Genomic DNA, 19573 nt, shown 5'->3' on the forward strand with positions numbered 1-19573 from the left:
TGTCCTTAGCCGCATTCTCTTCGGCATTAGTGCGGTGGCACTTCACCTTCTATTAATTGCGATTGCCTTTTGCAAGTCTCGAGGCGTCCACCACCTCGCTTTGTGGCTACAAATACCAGCCGAGTGCCCCGGCCTTGAACATATCTATACTTGCAACTGCTCCTATTCTTTTGCACTTCTCCACCTTCACAAACCTTGTAGCGGTTTTCTCCCCCTTTTCGTAGATCCAATCAACTCCATGGCCGGCGAGGACAACCGAGGCAAACGTGCGGTGGAGGAGGTTCCGGAGGAGGACATGCGGGTGAGCCAGCGCCTTCGACGCATGAGGTGAGATCGATACCTTCTGCTCATGGCGATGAACTTTTCTAACTTGTCTATAGGTTCATCTTGAATGACAACCTTCGTCCTCTTCCCAGGGTCAGTGAGCCCTCTGATGCTGCATCCTCTGCACTGAACTCATCGTCGGACTCCTCTGATTCTTACAACGGCGACGACGCCCGGCGTTTCCTCCGAGAGTGGAGGCAGCCCAGGACCGTTATTCTGAGGCAACTCGGGAAAACAGACAGCTTGAGATCTGCCTCGGAGTCTCTCAAGCCGCCCTTCATGTCACTGAGGAAGAGGCCAGCGCTGCTCGGGCATGGCTGGCCAAGTCCGATGCCATGGTGGTGGGTAAGATAGATTCCAGGAACACCTTTATTCTGATTTCCACTGTCTTTTTCTTGATAGCTCTTCTATTTCTGTGATCGCCAGCCCTGACGGTGCAGTTGGAGTCCCTCCAACTGGCAGCGAACGTGACTACGGCGGCCGTCAATGCCCGGTGCCCCTCGTCAATGCCCGCCTCCACGACATCCCGGCCTACGTCAAGTAGATCGCTCTTCATGGCATCCATCATGGCGCGTCGGTGGCGCTAGCCGCGGCATAGATCTAGACCAGGTATGATCTCCACACCATGGAGACCGGCTTCCTGATGGGCGATGGCCCCGAGGAGCACAAGGACTTGATCGAGGAGTTCGTCGATGCATCGGAGGCCATTGTGGACATCACATCCGCTCAGGATGTGATAAACAATGTCTTCAATTAGTTTGTATTTAGGGCAAACTGATCAATGAATAAAGTCCTCTATTTTTCCATGATTGTATCTCAGCGTACTTCTGCAATGTCTTTGAATTGGTTGATGATGCTTCAGTTTTACATGTTTTCGAACCAGTCAATTGTGCTAAAAATACACATGTTATTAATATTGCTACTAAAACTGATGAGCTCAAACTGTTGTCTTCTTTACATACTTTGGGTTACATTGAATTTGATGTTTTGTCTAACCTATATTGTTTGGAGGAGAACCTTTTTAAATATGCTGATTTGCCTTGGTTTTCTAAACACACATATCATGTTATTGGCAAATATAACAACAAGGGACAATATATGATACATCGAGTATACATTTGTAGTAATATGAACTCTCCTTTTGTTGTACAAGATTATGATCGTTTAGAGGGCAGCTATAATAATACAAACATTTTCTTATGTTCCTCAAAGAAACAAGTTCATTTCCAAGAAGGGGAGCATTGTTGGTTACTACCTATATCTGTTAGACCATATATTCCTGCATTGTCTTTGGTTAGTTCAAATCTTTTGCAGGATAGTGTTGATATCCATCGTGTGCATTCGGATCATGGAGCCTATAAGCTTGCTAAAATTTTTATGTGAGAGGACATGCTAGAAACTTGGAAACATGGCCACATTCCTTCTCACAATTATTTCAGATTCCTTTGTCTTCGCAACCCCGTTCTCCTTTGTGTTGTGCAGGATCAGTTTCAAGCACAATCGACGCCGAGGACAGCTTTTCGTCAAGAAGGGGAGGATGATGAGGACATGACACCCATACATATGACCATGTTTGGTGCATGGTATGGAGGTGTAGGAGGCCAGCAAGGGTGTCTAAGTCAAGAAGGAGGCCCGAAGCTAATTCGGTTTGAGTCCCCGAGGTGGAGGCCCAAATCAACTCAAGTTCGAGTCTGCCTCGGCCTCCAGGACCAGTCTTTTGGTCCGGTTGACCTCACCAAGAAGGCTAATCCCTACCTGCGCAACGAAGAACACAAGCAAGAACAAGAAAGAAAGCAACCAAATTGCGGATGAATGATTAATCTCACGAAGTTGGGGTCTCACAAACCGATGAACGGCGAAACTGTTCTTGACAGATTAATCTAAGCAAAACCCAAAACCTAATGACAGTGGCAGCGTATGATTATAAAGGTCTTAGGGTTGTCGCCTACCCTGGACGTGCCCCCTAATGGGCCCAAACATGATACACGGTCCAACGGACCAAAAGACGGTGTCGCAGCACCCTGGCAGATTATGGACGCTGATTTGTTTCGACAATTTCCGTTGATTCCAAAGCGCTTTTGATGTGAGACCACTTTTATTGGCTTCCTTATCAAATTAGCTTTCCATCAATATGTGGATCGTCGAAAATGGAGTCCGGATGCGTCCTAGGTGACCAGTTTAAGGCAGACTGGTCCTGGAGGCCGAGGCAGACTCGAACTTGAGTTGCTTTGGGCCTCCACCTCGAGGACTCAAACCGAATTAGCTTCGGGCCTCCTTCTTGACCTGGACACCCTTGCTGGCCTCCTACACCACCATACCATGCGCCAAACATGGTCATATGTATGGGTGTCATGTCCTCATCATGAAGATTCAAGTGATGATGATCAATCTTCCTCCTCCACCTCCGACCTTGATGAAGAATCAATCAAACTTATCAACATGGTGGAGAAGATGATCCAAAGGCTCAATGTCAAGGGTGTGCCCATCCAAATTCAAGATCTCATTTTCACCAATCAAAGAAATGAGCAAAGAAAGAGAGGATGCTATGGATGCGGTGAGTTGGGGCACTTTGTGGAAGTTTGTCCAAACAAGCCCACACCCAAGACAAAGAAGAAGGCATGCAAGAACCAAGCCCTCACATCAATAAAGTCATGGGATGATTCTTCAAGTGAAGAAGAATATCATCACAAGAGGCGAGGACGCAAGCACTCATCATCAAGCTCTTCTCGTGTGTGCCTTATGGCACGAGGTAACGAAAGCTCATCATCTAGTGAGAGTGATAGTGATGATGAAATGCCTTCTTATGATGAAATTGTGCAATAAAATCTTAATTATGCTAAAGTTTGCACTAGTCAACAAAAGAAGCTTAGAAAATTAAAAGAAAAGCTAGATAGTTCACAAGAAGCATACAAAACTTTGCTTGAACAATATGAGAACTTTGCTAATCTCAATGTTGAACTATCTGCTAAAATTGAGCAACTTGAGGCTAGTGCAACAACAAATGCATGCACAATCAATGATGAGCAACTTCTAAAGAAAAATGAAAAACTAAAAGAAAAGTTGGCTAGCTCACAAGATGCTTAGAAAAGTTTGCTTGCTAAAATGAAAACCATGTGCAAACATTGTGATGAGCTAACTAATAAAGTTGCTAACCTTGAAGCCGTTAGTACAACCCCTACCAAGGCATCTAAAAAGAAAAGTTCTATCTTTAACATGTCTAAAAAGAATGCCTCTACTTCTTGTAATGATTTATGTTTAGACTCATCTTTGTGCAACCAAGTTTGTGTTGAGAAAGTTGTAGATACGTGCACACAAGAGGTTGCAAAGGAGAATGAGCAACTCAAGCAAGAAGTAGCTCGCCTCACCAAGGACTTGACTCAAGTGAAAGGCAAGGCGAAGCAAGCCCAACTTCATCAACATAACACCGTCAAGGGAGTGAAGAATCTTGATGAAGGACAAACCATGGTTTGCTACGTGTGCCACAAGGAAGGTCACATGTCCTATGAGTGCAAGGTGAAGAATGGGGGAGGAGCAAAGAAGAAAGAGAAGAAGCAAACAAGCAAGGTCTCCAACACCTACACCAACAAGGTGGACAAAAAGGCCTCCATACCTTATCTCTTGAAGAAGAATAAAAATGACAAGGTGGTGGCCATCAAGGTGAACAAGCAAGCCAACAATGGGGTCAAACATTTTTGGGTGCCAAAGGAAATCATTTCCAACATGAAGAGCACCAAGAAGATTTGGATCCCGAAAGGGAAGTGAGAAGTCCGATGGACTTTCGGGGAATTTGGAAACTTGGCAAACTATGGGTGCATTTCATGGGGTGCATCATGATGGACAAGATCATTGCCAAGTGGGTTAGTGAATACTATGGACCCAAATTCCCCTTCCCATGTTAGGTAACTAGATGTTATTACTTTCAATTGGTATTTCCTACAAGCGATATTTCTTACAAATTGGTATCTTTAAGCATCTAGTTACTTTTCATGCCTAGGTTTGCATTTGCATGCTTATATCTTTTGTCATGCATATACTAGGTATATCTTATGGTAGGCTTGCTCGGTTTCATTCTTAACCCTTGGAGCAAACCTACATGGTTTAAAATTGTTTAGGAGCACGGCACATAGCTTGTCTTAGAATTGTTCATCTAATATGTGCCAAAGTCCAAATTGTAGATAATTTCTCCCAAATATATCTCCTTCGAAAATGATTCTCACATTCATGTGATGTCATCTTTCAAGTGGTATTTTGATTCTAAAATCAATGTGCATGATTCCTACGAGTATTCCACACTTGTGTGCACAAATTTAGGGGGAGGTTACTCTACAAGTTGGATGCTTTGAGACTAACACCTTTTCAAGCTTATCATGTGTGTAGTAGTCTCCGGAGTTAAGCATCATACTTCAAATATCCACAACCTATTGCAAGTGGTAGAAATCAAATTGGTTTCCACATGTGGTATTTCTAAACCGATATCATCATGTTGATTCCATTTTGATACTTATATGCTTTCTCCATGCATTATATAGATTAAATTCCCTTGAGCAATAATTTGCCAATTATGCATATGCTTTGCATTCTACCATATGTATGCATAGATTTAGGGGGAGCTTAATCTATATAATGTGAGAGTCAAATTTTGTGACCTATTCCACTCTACATACAAAGGATCACAAAGTTTGACCCTCCCTTGTGCTACTAATGTCTTCCTTTTTCGGTGTTTGATTCCAAAGGGGGAGAATTTAGAGGACCAAAAGCAAGCATTAATTTGTAGGGCCATAAGCTAGATCATAATAATTTACAAGTGGTAATGGTCTACAAGTAGTAATGGTCCAAGAAAGGGAGGATAGTGGACTATGGATTAGTCTAAGTAACGGGAAAATTTGTAGGAAGCAAGGCTTAAATCCATAATGCCACATGGGGACATTTGCAAGGGCAAGACAAGTTTTCATAAAGTATCTTTTAGTCTTACTAGTAGTATCTTTTAGCATCATATAACCTTGCCCCTTGCATTGCATCCTAGCAAGTAGATAGTTTTTAAAATTCCAAATTTTTATTATTTTCTTGCTTTGGTCGTGTTGTCATCAATCACCAAAAAGGGGGGAGATTGTAAGGAAAATGGACCCTAGGCCCATTTACTTTGGATTTTGGTGTTTGATGATCAACACAACCAAATTAGACTAATGAATTTGCAAGTGGTTGTTTTGTAGTTCAATAGGGTGCAAGACGTGACTTGGACAAAGGCGACGTGGTGATCTAATGATCAACACCATAAGCAAGACCCTAGGAGCACAAGAGAAGACCCAAGATATCAAGCAAAGTCCAAGCACAAAGATAGGAACCAAGCCATACGCAAGCTCGTGAAGAAACAAGCTCACAGAGGTGATCGGATGCTGGACCGGACACTGAAAGAAGCGACTGGACACTAGACCTGGCACTGGCAGAAGCGACCAGACGCTGGCGGAAAGCAACCGGACGCTCCAATCAAGAGGCTCGACAAACAGGCGTCAGCAGCAGCGACCGGACATTGGACCGGACGCTGGCGGCAAATCGAGGACAACAGAGTCCGGTCGAGTACAGAGAGGTTCCAGAGCGGCGAAATTGCGACCAGACGCGTCCGGTGGCATGTGACCGGACACTAACAGCGTCCAATCATTTGATCGTAGCTCTAACGGTCAAGACGACCGGACGTGTCCAGTCAGGACGTGATCAGCGTCCAGTCAGTAGCAGAAAAGCGGGACTTCGTCCCCAACGGCTACTTTCTTAGTGAGGCTTATAAATAGACCCCCAACTAGCCATTTGAAATGTGTGGAGCTGAGGAATCATATCTAGGGTGTTGATACACCATTTTAGTGATCTCCACTTGTATAGTGCTTAGTGTTTTATTAGGTGATTAGCGTAGGTGCTTTGCGAAGTGCTTAGGTTGATTAGACCACCGCTTATGCGCTTGCTCTAGGTTTAGGCCTAGTGTTTAGTGAGGTTTGCATACCTCTTACCACTCGGTGCTTGCGCGCACCATTGTTGTACATCGGAGGGGCTTGTAGTCTTGCGAGATCACACCAACCGCGTTTGTGGTGTGGCCGCCACCGTGTACCGAAGGGAACAAGGCCCACGGCGTTTCGGCTGGAAGCTTGATAGTAAAGACGGTGAGGAGCATCCAGGAGAGGCTTGCCGAAAGGCACGTCAGAGACCCACTTGCGCCTAGGGATGGCCCGAGGCTATCCATGGAGTTACCTGACCGAGAGCTTGGCCCTTGCGAGGGGCTCCAACAAGGACTAGGGGGAAGCTTGCACGCTTCTCGATACCTCGGTAAAAATACCATGGGAAATCGACGGGAGTTTGCATATCTCTACCTTGCTCTTTAGCTTCTGCATTTACATTGATTACATTACTTCTTTTGCGGTAGTGATAGCAATACACTAGCAAAACCATAGTTGCACATTTAGATAGTTTATCTTTTGCATAGGTTTTGCTAGGGTTAGAAAAATAGGTCATAGTTTAGAGTAGGAATTTTAAGTTGCCTAATTCAACCCCCCCTCTTAGGCGTCATGGTCCCCTTCAACTTGTTCTAAAACTCTTCTATAGCTTTGTTGATAACATCTTTATCTTCGTCAGGTAGGTCTTCATAAGGCACTATAAGGATGTCATTGTTGTTGTAAGTCGCCATGACGATTGTGGTGTCCCACCGAGCGTGCCACAATGTGTGTTGGCGCAAAAATGTGTCGATGCGCCAAGTACATAGCAAGCCGAAAGGATCTACTTAGGATGAACTCGGAGATCCGCTTGGCTTCAACACAGGACCCATCGACCCTGCGAATTCCTCCCGAGGCGTGCTAGTCAATTTGACCTACAATTGACAAGTAGAGAAAGTTTATCAGTAATTTAGGGTGGAACATGCCGGTCTTACCCAGACAGTTCCAAGTGTGCCACTACGGGAGCAGCCAGACGGTGAAATTGACTAAATAGCCGATACGAGAAGAAATTAGTTGTTTACATACTGTAAAGCTCATGGGTTACGATTGATTTTATGATGACAAATACGATGTACATAGATGTAAGTGAAATCATCAGCTAGGCGGGTATTATCAGTATACAGCATTGAGCCGATGAATCTAACAAGAAAGGATATAACATGCGAACAAATCGACTGTCTAGTACAAATAGATCTACAAACGCTCTGAATCTAATCTATTATTATCAACAGTGAGGTTCGACCGGATCGATGGCAGCTATGATGATAATAACAAACTAAAACCAAAGAATCCATAAAACCGTCTACACATTGACAGGCTTTCTGAAAGACATGCTATATACGTGAAAGCACAAGCAAAATCAGCTAAAATAGCCAATTCAGGTAAAAGGGGATTACACCATGTAAACAATCGACTATTTAACATGGACAGATCTATGAACTCATCAGACCTAAACTGTTATGTCTAACAGTGGGCTTCGACCGGATCGATGCAGCCATGATAAAGACAACAAATCAAACCTTTAAAGTAAACAGATCTATCCACATTTAACAGAATCATGGAAACACACTATAGGCGTTAAGGCGTAGGCAAACAGCTATTTAGCCGATGCGGGCATAGCAAACAAACAGAGTACATGTCTTGATCATGAACAAAACCACTACTTGATGACTTCTAATCTAAAGTCTTACTAGTGATGTTCGACCGGATCGATGCAGCTGTAGTGGTGTCATTAGATTAGATCCCATTAACCAGTGAATTTTATCTAAGATCCAAACATGTCTTCGAATGCGTACTATGCATGATCAAGATCGAAGTAGAACAGTCAATAAAACATGATCCATCATTTGAAATAAAGATTATCATGATATAGCAAAAATAAACGAAGGACTAAAAGGGTGTGAGGCCGATTTAGATCGATCTCAACCGGGCAGGTTGATGTTGCTAAAACTAATGGCAATGGAAACATCAACAAGATCGGTAACTTAATGAATCTACCCGAAGGATGCCACCCTTAGGTAGAGCCGATAAATTGACCTTAATCCAATTCTAGCAGTGGAGGTCGGCCGGACCGATACAGCCATACTTGAACTAGATAAGAGTCGATAACTAGCTTATGCTAGAGTTCGCAGTGGTGGTCGAACTTAACTGATGCAGCCATACAAACCAAAGCATAAGCCATGACGGTACTTACAGACAAGTCAGAGATCGGCCAGACCGATGCAGCCCTGCTTGTTGAAGAACTCACCGAGATCTACACTACTCCTACTACTAAGGGTTGGCGTAAAGCCAAAAAAAGTAACTTGTATTGATTGATTGGATGTCCCTTTACAATAGCTAGGGTCCAATATTTATACCCGGAGCCTAAGCATGAATCCTACTCAAGTACGACTCATTACAATCTTTGGTATAAAAGAAAACATTCCTAACTTAAGATAACTTGGACCCTAATCTTTCCCCTTTTGTAGAGTCCGATATGTATTTCCCGACGCCAACCGTAGCTCATTGTCGTTATCTGCTGACATCATTCGAAGAGAGCCGATTCCAGTGTCGCATCTGAATCAGCTGATATCGATCCTTATGTAATCGATTCCTTGATTGACACAATCTTGAAAGCTTCGAGTTCCCACGTTCTTCTTCCCAAATTTTGGTGTAAACAACTGCTAATTAAACTTGATCTTAAGGACGTACTTCTAGTCAGGCTTTTCGCAAATAAAAAGAAAACAGCAAACCCATATTGCCTATCATACCCTTGGGAGTCGGGAAAACTATTCCCACTAGTTGGGTAAGTCTTGCGAGTACATTGTGTACTTAGGGTTTATTTTACCCTGTTGTAGGTGCATCTTGAGGAGTAGCTCTTGTGTGAAGGATTCTTCTAGTGGGCATAGACGGATCCTTGTATCATTTCTGCTAGATGTTTGTTTTCATTCCGCTGTTTAATTATCGCACAATGAACCTTAGTATTGTAATAAATAATTTCTAAGAGCTCTTGTTGTATGAAAATGACTAATTATTGTAAGCTTGTACTCATTATTGGATTCTGGAGGTAAAACATGGATTGATTCGAGTTCTACCGTGGGGTGTCCTCGATGGAACTGTCCGATGTAGCTAATTTTTGGGGTGCTTAGTGTCTAGTGGAAGACGAGCGCCTCCGAAAGCGTGTTATTTTGGGCGGTTCTACCACAGCGGTGCCCCGACCAGAGCACCCCGCCCTTGGCCACCTCTACCGATCACCGCCATAGGGGTGGCGGTGCACCGGATAGGGCATGGCGGTGCCCCCGTGGCAGCAGCCCGAGCCCTGTTTCGCCTCCATTTCTTCACCAACTTCACCACCTTTGCAAATGTGCTAACACTCCAAGTGTTTCACCATCACGTGCAAGTGTGTTAGCATTTTCACAATCATTTTTCAAAGGTTAGTCACTTTCTCACTGATTGTGCACTAGGCCTAACATGCAATGCAAGTTTTCCAACACCTAGTGGCACTAGATGATCGACATGTCCGATAAGAGCTCCCCTCTTAATAGTACGACCATCTATCCTAAATGTGATCACACTCTGTATAGTGTCTTGATCACTGGAAACAAAATGGCCATATAATTATACCTTTGTCTTGAGCCCATTTTATTTTTCTCTTTCTTCTTTTCCAAATCTCGGAGCTTGATCATCACATGTGTTCACACCATCACCATGATCTTCATTTCTTGTGGCCATCTCCATCCATGAGTGCCACCTAGCTCCTTCACTTGGGTTGGACCATCCTATCTAGTCCACACTTAGATGCAAGGATTAGTCCAAATATGTTTCATCAATTAGCCAAAACCAAACTATGGCTTTCAATCACCCCCTTTTTGGTAATTCATGACAACCTTCACAAAGATATGAAATAAATTCAAATTTGAATCCATGTTGCTTGTCCAAGCATTTTTACCATGTGTAAAGGATTTGGACAAGTTTCTTCATGAACCCCCATTGGTAGCATTTGCTCCCCCTACATATGTGCTAAGAGTTTGGATTGAAAGCTTGCACATATGCATGAATTGGAGTTATGGGAGAGTAATGTCTACCAAATGATGCTAAGGTATAAGAGATGGACATTTGAAGCATGATACCAATCGGAGTGCACCAAATATACCATACTTAGCATCACTGTTAGTTAGATACCACTTGTAATTACTTGCAAAGACAAGAACTAGATACCTCATGAGATCAACATTATACGCAAGGCTCTAGTACAACTTGTGAAACCAAAATAAGGCATATCTAACTATCATCCTATGCATGCTAGTTTTTCATTTCATCGTCCAAACCTACAACTAGCATACACCACACAAGCATGGAATTTTAATTTAAAACTTGTGCTATGCAAGCAAACATATGAAATGCACATTCAAATGCATCAACCAAGTTTATGAGCTTGCTCCCCCTACTTGTGTGCTCAAATTTTAATTGATCCCCTTATTTTGTCATATTTCTCCCCCTTTGTCATCTTTTCACTATCTTTGTGCATTATTCTCCCCCTTTGTCATCAATGACCATAAAGGTTCAATTTTAGATAGATTAAGATTATCAAAGTCAATCAATGGGGTGAGGATCATTTTCCCAAATTTGGTTCAATCTAGATCACTTGCAAAAGATATTTAACTCGGTTTGATCCAAGGACAAGCTTCTTTCACACCTTATTTCAAGGGTTATCTTGTACCATGTTGAGTTAAATACTTATAGCTCATTTTCTAGATCAAACACTAGATTCACAAGCCCACAAACATGTCATATGCTACCACTAGATCAAGTCAAGCATAGAAGCAATAGTGGTACCATACAAACATCAAATTCATTCGATTTTCATGAATGAGCCTATTAAATGTGAGGAATGACTAGATGCACTAAATAAGTCCTTAGCAAAGAATGTATGCGTGCCAATTAACTTTTACCTTGGATTGCTCGAAGGAGAGTCATGTTATATAAGTGGGGGTGCATCAACACATATTTGAGAAATCCAATATGTTCAACTCATTCCTTAGCTTGCAAAACCTTTTCTCATCCAATGGCTTGGTGAATATGTCGGCAAGTTGATCTTCGATGCCTACACTCTCAATTGATATTCCCCCTTTTTGTTGATGATCCCTTATGAAATGGTGGCGGACATCAATGTGCTTTGTTCTTGCATGTTGAACTAGATTGTTGGCTAGCTTAATAGCACTCTCATTATCACATAGCAATGGCACTTCCTTGAACTTGATTCCAAAGTCATTCAAGGTGGCCTTCATCCAAAAAAATTGTGCACAACAACTACCGGCGGATATGTATTCGGCTTCAGCGGTTGATAATGCAACACTATTTTGCTTCTTTGATGACTATGAAACAAGTGATCTTCTCAACAATTGACAAGTGCCCAAGGTGCTTTTCCTTTCAAAGTTGTATCTTGCATAATCAGAGTCTGAATATCTAACTAACTCAAACTTTGCTCCTTTGGGATACCACAAACCAACATTTTGTGTATGCTTCAAGTACCTCAATATTCCCTTTGTAGCCTTCAAATGACTCTCTTGGTGAGGCTTGAAATCTTGCACACATGCACACACCAAACATGACATCTGGCCTTGATGCGGTCACATGGAGTAGGCTTCCAATCATAGAGCGATACAACTTTTAATCCACAATGTTGCCACTTGCATCACTATTCAAATTCCCATTTGTTCCCATTGGTGTACTAATGTTCTTTGCTTCATTCATGCCAAACTTCTTGAGTATGTCTTTTATGTACTTGCCTTGACTTACAAATATACCATGCTTCAATTGCTTGATTTGAAGACCAAGGAAGTAACTTAACTCTCCAATCATGGACATCTCAAATTCATTAGCCATCATCTTCCCAAACTCTTCACAAAAATCTTGATTGGTTGATCCAAAGATAATGTCATCAACATAGATTTGCAACACAAACAAGTCCTTTCCAACTTCTTGGTGAAAAGAGTGGTGTCAACCTTGCCCATAATGAACCCCTTTGAGAGTAGGAAGTCCCTCAACCTCTCATACCATGCTTTAGGTGCTTGCTTCAAGTCATACAATGCCTTCTTCAACTTGTACATATGGTTGGGCTTCTTGTCATCTTTAAAATCGGGAGGTTACTGAACATAAACCACTTCATTGATGTAGCCATTGAGAAATGCACTCTTGACATCCATTTGATAGAGCTTGATGTTGTGGGCACAAGCATAGGCTAGCAAGATTCTAATTGCTTCCAATCTAGCAACTGGGGCATATGTTTCTCCAAAGTCAAGACCTTCAACTTGTGTGTAACCTTATGCTACCAATCTTGCTTTGTTCCTCACTACTATCCAATCTTGATCTTGCTTGTTTCTATAGACCCATTTGGTTCCAATCACATTGTGTCCCTTAGGCCTCTCAACTAATTCTCATACTTGATTTCTTATGAAGTTGTTCAATTCTTCATGCATTGCATTCACCCAATCAACATACATCAATGCTTCTTCTATCTTGTTTGGCTTTATGGATGACACAAATGAGAAATGCTCATAAAATGAAGCCAATCTTGATCTTGTTTGTACACCTCTAGAAAATATCTCCAATTATAGTGTCCAAAGGATGATCTCTTGTAATATGAGTTGGTTGGAGAATAGGAACATTGCTTGCACTTGCTTGATCATTAGGTTGAGATGAAGAGCTACCCACTTGATCTTGTTCATTGTCATGAGAGCCACTTGTACTTGCTTGATGTGTATCATCTTGCACATTTGAGTTAGAGAGCACTTGTACTTGATTATCTTCTTCATCAATCACTTGCCTAGGCCTCAATTCACCAACATCCATGTTTTTCATGGCATTTGAAAGTTGAATGCCTCTAACATCTTCCAAGTTCTCATTCTCATCTTGGGAACCCTTGGTTTCATCAAATTCAACATCATGAACTTCTTCAAGAGTACCATTTGCCAAATTCCAAACTCTATATGATTTGCTAGTGGTTGAGTAACCAAGCAAGAATTATTCATCATACTTCTTGTTAAACTTGCTCAATCTAGTGCCTTTTCTTAAGATATAGCATTTGCAACCAAAGACCCAAAAATATGCAATGTTGTGCTTTCTACCATTTAAGAGCTCATAAGGTGTCTTCTCTTTCAATGGGTGACAATATAAGTGGTTGTCATAATAGCAAGCCATGTTGATTGCTTCGGCCCAAAAGGATTGACTCACATTATACTCACTAAGCATAGACCTTGCCATATCAATGAGTGTTCTATTCTTTCTCTCAACAAGGCCATTTGATTGTGGAGTGTACTTGGCCGAGAATTGATGTCTAATTCCAAATTCATCACACAATTCATCAATTCTTGTGTTCTTGAACTCACTACCATTGTCACTTCTAAACCCACTACTACACAAACTTTAGTGGAGGCGGGCGATTTGGGTTTCCCGTGGCGGGCAAAGCCGTCCGCCGCGGCCTAGAGGCCATGGTAAATCGTGGCTTAACCGCGGCGGGCGGCTTTGCCCGCCGCGGTTAACCGATTTACCGCGGCGGGCGGTGTAACGTGCCCGCCGTGGTAAATATACTTTTACCACGGCAGGCACGTTACACCGCCCGCCGCGGTAAATTATTTTACCGCGGCGGACACATTTTGTGGCCCGCCGCGGTTATGTGTATTAGCCGTGGCGGGCTTTATTATTTGCCCGCCTCGGTAAATTATTTCCTGAATTAAAAAAATACAGCAGGCATATAAATTCAAATAAAATACAGCATGCATATAAATTCAAATCCAAATCCAAATCACATCCATATTTCATAGATTAAACTTAAAAAGTATGCATGCATTACACATGAGATAATATACATATATATACATTCATTTCGTCGTTCTTTTCATCGTTAATTCATTACATTTACATATTAAAGTCATTATACATGCGCTAAGGTGTAATCCTGCGGACGCATCATCGTGGGCCATTTCCTCAGCCTCTCATATTCCGGTAAAATCGCTAGCGGGCTGTTCTCATGGAAGAACGTGCCCCCTTCAAGCATGCATTTGTCTAAGACAAACTTACATATGTTCGTCTTTGTCTGCTTGAAGCTGTGTTGGATGCTCTGCATGTCTCTCGACCAGTTCAATCCATTCTAGAGCACCCTCCAACTGCTGCTATACTGCTATACTGCTTGCACACCCTCAGGTGTAGGCGCCACACGGCTCACCTACAGCACTGTAGTCACATGCAGTGGCCGACGCAGAGTCAGCCCTGCTGTGTTATCTAGTTACTGTTATAGCATGTCCGCTGTACTAGAACTAGATGGATAGAGTTGTATAAATAGACATACACAGCAATTCAGTAAAGAGAGTTCAGATTTGCCATCTCCCAGACAGGGCTTCGGCCAACGCTGTTGTCTTGTACTATGTGTATGATCTGTTCTCCCTTCTTCTATCTCTAGCCATAGTGTGTGGGGATGGACAACGCTTGTTCGTGGTCGGCACAGCTAGTGGGTGCTCAACAAGACTGGTAAGTGGTTCACTCACCCGAGTCGGTGATCCTGTAGGCCAACAAGTGGTATCAAAGCCCAACAAGCGTCGTCGCTAGACTAACCGCTGGCGATGATGGGCAGTTCGGAGATGGGCGACAGCAGTGGTACTACTGTGGCTGCCCAGCCATGACCGGAGATCGTTGTTCACACGGTGCGGGAGGTCAGCGGCACCAGTTGGCCGACGCTGACTTGCACCAACTATGGAGAGTGGTCGGTGACCATGAAGGTCAAGCTCAGAGCCCGATGGCTCTGGAATGCTATAGACAAGGGCACCGACAATGAGGAAGATGACATGTCAGCGTTGGAAGCTATCATCGCAGTTGTACCGGCGGAGTACAGGGAGCCATTGGGGCGAAGAGCTCAGCTAAGGAGGTGTGGGATGCTATTGCGGCGATGCGCGTCGGTTCCGACCATGCAAAGAAGGCGACGGCCCAGCTTCTGAAGCAGGAGTACGCCAACCTAAAGTTCAAGGATGGTGAAACGGTGGAGGACTTCTCCCTCCGCCTGCAGACGCTCATCAGCAAGCTGAAGAGCCACGGCGTCACCATCGACGAAGAGGAGATGGTCTCCAAGTACCTCCACTCTGTGCCGGCAAAGTACATCCAGATCGCTCTCTCCATAGAGACGATGCTGGACTTGTCCACCCTCACCATTGAGGATGTGACAGGCCGTCTGCGGGCAGTGGACGAGCGCCTGGAGCAGGCGACAGCAATGAAGGACAGCGGGAAACACCTGCTGACGGAAGAGGAGTGGGCTGCTCGGTGGAACTCCGGGAAGGTAGCCTCCTCAAGCCGCGGTGGCGATGGCAAGCGCCGCAGCAGGGCTTCTTCGGAGAAGAAGAAGTAGGTCGACCCCAACGCGTGTCGATGTTGCGGGAAGATGGGCCATTGGGCACAGGAGTGCCCAAATCGCAAGCAGGAGAAGAAGGCTGAAGCTCATCTGGCGCAAGCCGATGATAAGGATGAGGCCACTATCCTAATAGCGACGTTCTGTGCTCTGCACGACGACGAGGCCGAGGAGAGGGAAGAGGCGACAACGGTGGAAGGACCTAGGAGGGCCCTGAAGACCGTCAACCTCGATGAACCACGCGCCCAAGTTCACCTTGAACGTGTGGGTGCTGACCAGGAGCAGCGGTGGTATCTGGACTCAGGTGCCAGCAACCACATGATGGGCTCCAAGGAATCCTTCTCCAAGCTCGACGACGATGTTACCGGTATAGTGAAGTTTGGTGACGGCTCAAGGGTGGCTATCCAAGGGCACGGTACCATCATCTTCAGGTGCCAGAACGGGGAGCACTGCGCGCTAACAGATGTATATTACATCACGCAGCTGTGTTCCAGCATTAGTCAACTGGATGAGCGTGGTAGTGAGGTACTGATCAAGGACGGAGTCCTTAGGATCAGGGACCGGGAGCAGCGACTTCTTGCCAAGGTGAAGAGGTCCCAGAACCGATTGTACCTGCTCGACCTGAAGGTAGAGCAGTCGGTGTGCCTGGCGGCAAGGCACTCCGAGGAACCGTGGATGTGGCATGCCCAGTTCGGACATCTCAGCTTCGACGCGCTTGGTCGACTGGAGAAGATAGTTTGGGGGCTACCCCACATCAAGCACGGAGGCGAGCTGTATGACAGCTGCCTGGCCAAGAAGCAGAGGAGGCTACCATTCCCAAAGGCGGCCAAGTATCGCGGGAAGGACGCTCTCGAGCTCGTCCACGATGACCTCTGCGGGCCGATCACGCCTGCTACAAACGGTGGTCGGTGGTACTTCCTCCTGCTCATGGACGATTGCAGTCACTACATGTGGCTGCAACTCCTGACGAGCAAGGACAAAGCGGCGGCGGTGATCAAGTTCAAGACGCGTGCGGAGACCGAGAGCGGCAAGAAGCTCCGTGTGCTGAGGACTGATCGCGACGGCGAATTCACTTCGGTGGAGTTCGCTGCGTACTCACCACAACAGAATGGCGTGGTGGAGCGATGGAACCAGATGGTGGTCGGTATGTCCCAATCCATGATGAAGGCCAAAGGCATGCCGGCAAGGTTCTAGGGGGAGGCGGTGACCACGGCGGTGTTCATCCTCAACCGCGCTCCGACCAAGGCCCTAACGGGCAAGATGCCGTTCGAAGCTTGGTATGGGAGCAAGCCGAGCGTGTCCTTCCTCCGGACATTCAGCTGCATCGGCCACGTCAGGAAGACGAAGCCGAACCTCACAAAGCTGGAGGATAGGAGCACACCGATGGTGTTCCTAGGCTACGCGGAGGGTACCAAGGCGTACCGGCTCTACGACCCACGCGGAGACAAGGTGCTTGTCTCACGCGACGTCATGTTCGACGAGAAGGCGGCTTGGGACTAGAGAAGTCCGAGCACGGGGGAAGGAGGAGCTCGTCGTCGGCGTATATGTGGACGACTTGATCGTCACCGGCGCGCGCACGGAGGACATCAACAGCTTCAAGCGTGAGATGGCGGCTCATTTTTGAATGAGCGATCTCGGCGCACTCTCCTACTACCTCGGCATCGAGGTGAGACAGGGGAAGGAGGAACTCACGCTCGGTCAGAGCGCGTATGCCTCCAAGCTGTTGGAGAGGAGCGACATGGCGGAGTGCAAGCTATGCATGACTCCGATGGAGGAGCGGCTGAAGCTGACGAAGGCCAGCACCGTGGCGAAGGTGGATGCGACACTCTACCGGAGCATCATCAGCGGTCTGCGCTACCTTGTCCACACGAGACCGGACATTGCGTTCGTCGTGGGCTACGTCAGTCACTTCATGGAGAATCCTAGAGAGGATCACTGGGCTGCGGTGAAGCGGCTACTGCGCTATGTCAAGGGGACGGTGGATCATGGGATCATCTTCCCAAAGACTGGCGGGAGTAGGCTGCAGCTCACTGTGTTCAGTGATGCAGACATGACGGGGGACATTGACGGACGACAGAGCACCTCTGGCGTGCTCGTCTTCCTCGGGTCGACCCCAATTTCATGGCTGTCGCTGAAACAGAAGGTGGTAGCGCTATCTACGTGCGAGGCAGAGTACGTAGCGGTGACCACAGCGGCGTGCCAAGTTGTGTGCCTACGTCGGCTGCTGGGCGAGCTAACCGGCGTGGAAGCTCACCCACTAGCACTGATGGTGGACAACCAGCCCGCCATCGCCCTCGCGAAGAATCCGGTTCTACACGACCGGAGTAAATATATCGACGTGAAGTTCCACTTCCTCAGGGACTGTGTCGATGGAGGGCAAATCGTCATCGAGTTCGTCGAAACTGGTCGGCAACTCGTGGACGTCCTCACCAAGCCGCTCGGACGACTTCGACTCACGGAGCTGAAGGAGATGATCGGCATGGAGGGGGTACAAGGGTTAGCAGTAAGATTAGGAGAAGATTGTTAGATAATCTACTGCTACCTTGTATGAACACAACAAGGAAAGGCAGCGCCGAAAGGCCCCCTGCTATGATACTGTAGCACTGCAGGTGCAGGCGTCGCCCGGCTCACCTGCATCACTGTAGGCACATGCAGTGGCCGGCGCAGAGTCAGCCCTGCTGTGTTATCTAGTTACTGTTACAGCATGTGCGCTGTACTAGAACTAGATGGATAGAGTTGTATAAATAGACATACACGGCAACTCAGTAAAGATAGTTCAGATTTGCTATCTCCCAGACAGGGCTTCGGCCAACGCTGTTGTCTTGTACTGTGTGTATGCTCTGTTGTCCCTTCTTCTTCTTCTAGCTCTAGCCATAGTGTGTGGGGACGGACAACGCTTGTTCGTGGTCGGCACGGCTAGTGGGTGCTCGGCAACACTAGCGGGTGTTCGGCAAGACTGGTGAGTGGTTCACTCACCTGAGCCGGTGATCCTGTGGGCCAACAAAACTGGTTCCTCCCAGCGTCAGAGACATCCCATCCTTAACTTACAAATCCATGCAATAGGAGAAAAAAAAAACATCAATGAATGCTGTGATAAACAAAAAACAGACAAATGAATTAAGAACCAGAGAGAGAGAGAGAGAGAGAGAGTTGAGAGAGTCAAATGTTCAGCCTTCTAATATTTTAGCCCCGTTCATAATCGAGCTTCAAGTAATGAAACAAAATTAACAGTGGACAAATATCGCTTCAATGAAACAGGATGGATGGACTGTCAGCAAATTAGCTCGGAAGTTTGTTACCTTGACTACGGAGACAGAGAGCTGTGCAAGACTGCAAGCAGCTGTGATGGCGTTCTGACGCCGATGACCTCCCAGCAGCTGGAGGTTCACGTCATGCAATTCAACAGACTGGAAAGGATAGTTTGCGCTGATCAGTTAGAAGATTTGAAAAACAGATAGGAGCCTATCAAATTCGGATGAAGTAGTAGGTGACGTTCCCGATCTAACTCACCAATGGTACATCATTTGAAAATTGAAATCTTGATGTTGATGTAACAGCGTTGATACGGCTTTCCATTTATCCGGATCTATGCATTTTGTAAAGCTCTTGACTCCAGGATCACATGCAGTTATCACGGGAGATTGCGTCAAGAATACCCTGTCACGAATAATTTGCTACATATCTACTGAAAATGGTCCACCTCCACCCATCACAACCTGACAAAAAAATGTTTGATATCCAGGTTACATGTTGTCTAGGACTGAAACCAAGATGGAATAAAAAAACTCAATCGTAGTATCTTTTATTTGAATAATGTATGCTAAGTTAAGAAATTAGTGGAGGAAAGATTTAACACCAAAATTCCAGCACAAATTCTAATGATTGGAAGGATTGAAGAAGCTAA

General features: G+C 45.4%; 1 long non-coding RNA gene across 1 annotated transcript; it reads right to left on the reverse strand.

The window, feature by feature from the left end:
- Positions 1–7127: 7127 nt before the first annotated feature.
- Positions 7128–19007, reverse strand: LOC136508628 (uncharacterized). Its single transcript, XR_010772062.1, has 3 exons — positions 18969–19007; positions 18646–18712; positions 7128–7171 (listed from the first exon to the last, which is right to left on the reverse strand). It is a non-coding gene; the product is annotated as an uncharacterized lncRNA (long non-coding RNA).
- Between the last annotated feature and the right edge of the window lie 566 nt (positions 19008–19573).

The sequence above is a fragment of the Miscanthus floridulus genome, chromosome 15, assembly GCF_019320115.1.
Source record: "Miscanthus floridulus cultivar M001 chromosome 15, ASM1932011v1, whole genome shotgun sequence".
In the NCBI taxonomy this organism is placed as follows: domain Eukaryota; kingdom Viridiplantae; phylum Streptophyta; class Magnoliopsida; order Poales; family Poaceae; genus Miscanthus; species Miscanthus floridulus.